The sequence below is a fragment of the Limulus polyphemus genome, unplaced genomic scaffold (assembly GCF_000517525.1).
Source record: "Limulus polyphemus unplaced genomic scaffold, Limulus_polyphemus-2.1.2 Scaffold2397, whole genome shotgun sequence".
NCBI lineage: Eukaryota > Metazoa > Arthropoda > Merostomata > Xiphosura > Limulidae > Limulus > Limulus polyphemus.
The window spans coordinates 1-2546 of record NW_013668007.1 but is presented as its reverse complement, the minus strand read 5'-3'; the positions used below and the strand labels follow the sequence as shown (position 1 = coordinate 2546).

Below are 2546 nucleotides of genomic sequence, written 5' to 3'. Positions count from 1 at the left end.
AATATCAATTCCAACATGTCGGCTCCTGCCATTACAGTTTTTTAAGGCTAAAGTCACCTGAACGAAATTTGCTGAATCATCATTGACACTTTCAATAAACTTTTTTGATATTCTTTGTGGCTACAGAGGCGTTGTTTCCCTTCTTGTATTCATTACATGCCGAATATGTGTCTCGTCGTGTGCCATCACTATAAGGGATTAGAGTATACTAAACTTTATACATCCTATAGGCTACACTAACGTGACGTTTAGGTGGTTCATTTAACTATTTACGTGATGTACGTTTTTTGGGTGGTGGTTAATGAAAGTGTTTCAAAACGCGACATTGATTTCTTGACGACCTAATATTATCGATATATCGGTGATGTTTTTAGTGTAGCTAAATGCATTAATGATGAACTCGATCATTTTTTAAATTCATTAAGTTTTCCACCCATAACTCTAATAAATGCCTTTTATTTCACATCAGTCTATGTCATATCTTTACATAAATATTTCCGTGACAGATTACAAACTGACGGACATACACATAAGTACATACGTTTCTACTCCAATTATCCTTCGTTAGTCAACAGAAACATATCCAAATGACAAGTCACCAGATTACGTAGGTTCTGCTTGACGAATATCGTAATAAACCTATCTAGATTTCTGTTTTATTCGTGGCTACCTTGGTAGTCTTTGTCGCCATGCTAAAGAAAACACATACACACAACAAACGTTCAAATTCACACACTTACTTACACTGTTCATAAACGCATTCGCCTTACACTTGTGTACCACCCAGTCAACACACAGATAACTTGTTTATTGCTTGACAACTTTAACGTAATAACACAGGGCAGAACCATCAGTCACATGTTTAATAATAAACGTACAATTTCTTGTAAACACGACAATAACATTAAAGATTTACCTACCCAGAGTCAACTTCCGAACAACATACAACCATCATGTCATACTGAAATTGTTACGTACAATTATCAGAGGAATGGATGCAACACTTAATCTTACATTGATAATAGAACACGAGTTAAGGGTCTATTCTCTTTATAGTTATTTCAGCTGTACATTTAAATGTTTAATTTGTTGTTTTGCTTGTGGCAACTGCTATCAAGTCTACCATGTAAAAACTAGCCTATTCTCGCTAAACGCACTCGAGAACACTTACATAGCACTTCGATTAAAGATCAAAATAAGTCTGTAGCTCGACATTTCAACAAAGCTGGTCATTCCAATAAGTATTATAAGTAATTGATCAACGACATGGCTTCTCTATAATCAATTAAAGAACTAGAATCAGAAAATAATCAATTTTGAAATTAGGTTGTAGAAGTCATAAGTCCGTTTTGTATTAACGAACGGTTCAGCTTTTTTTAGTGTGTTTAAAAATTCAAGGTATTATTTTTCAGTTTTTGTAAACTTGTACATATTAGTTGTTTTTATAACTTTTCTTAATCACTTTTATTTCCTTATTTCTAATTATTATCTCATCACTATTTTCTGTAGCTTTGTTACATTGTCATTACTGTATTGTATAATTATCATGTTTCTGTCTTGCGTTTCTTTTCTCGTGTATTTTATCCCTTTCTTCGGAATGATCATCAGTAATTTGTCATTAACCTACAAGCTTCGTTTGGCTTGAAAAAGAGTGTTATTAGAAACTTCGCTAAGAAAATAAAATATACAACTAATGGTTTTTTTAAGGTGATTTATCTCTAAAAGTGTAACTTCTTTATTTTGTCACCTTTCCATTTTTCTGTTCCTTCATTTATGTATTTTACCTAGACATACTTCTTGATACTAGTGGTAGAGTACAGCTCTGTAAATATCACAAAACGTTTTATCTAGAAACACATTTTTGATTCTGCTGTTGGATCATAAATTTGTACAGTATATAGTTACACAGAGACATTTCTGCAGTGGATTACAGTTCTTTACAGTATATAGTTACACAGAGACATTTCTGCAGTGGATTACAGTTCTTTACAGTATATAGTTACACAGAGACATTTCTGCATTGGGTTACAGTTCTGTACAGTATGTAGTTATGTGGAGACATTTATGCAGTGGATTACAGTTCTTTACAGTATATAGTTACGTGGAGACATATCTGCATTGGGTTACAGTTCTATATAAGAAACATAGTTGTCTGGAAGCTATTCTGTAGTTCTGATGGTGGGTTACAGTTCTGTACAGTATGTAGTTATGTGGAGACATTTATGCAGTGGATTACAGTTCTTTACAGTATATAGTTACGTGGAGACATTTATGCAGTGGATTACAGTTCTATATAAGAAACATAGTTGTCTGGAAGCTGTTCTGTAGTTCTGATGGTGGGTTACAGTTCTGTACAGTATGTAGTTATGTGGAGACATTTATGCAGTGGATTACAGTTCTATATAAGAAACATAGTTGTCTGGAAGCTGTTCTGTAGTTCTGATGGTGGGTTACAGTTCTGTACAGTATATGGTTATGTGGAGACATTTAGGGAGTGGATTACAGTTCTATATAAGAAACATAGTTGTCTGGAAGCTGTTCTGTAG

General features: G+C 33.7%; 1 long non-coding RNA gene across 1 annotated transcript in view; it reads left to right on the top strand.

Annotated features, from left to right (window-relative positions):
• The window catches only part of LOC111087629, a 6962-nt gene extending 5607 nt beyond the window's left edge, over window positions 1-1355 (top strand). The window contains exons 2-3 of the long non-coding RNA XR_002612289.1: window positions 1066-1067; window positions 1344-1355. This is a non-coding gene — a long non-coding RNA (uncharacterized LOC111087629). The remainder of the gene's footprint in view (window positions 1-1065; window positions 1068-1343) is intronic.
• The last annotated feature ends 1191 nt before the right edge of the window (window positions 1356-2546 follow it).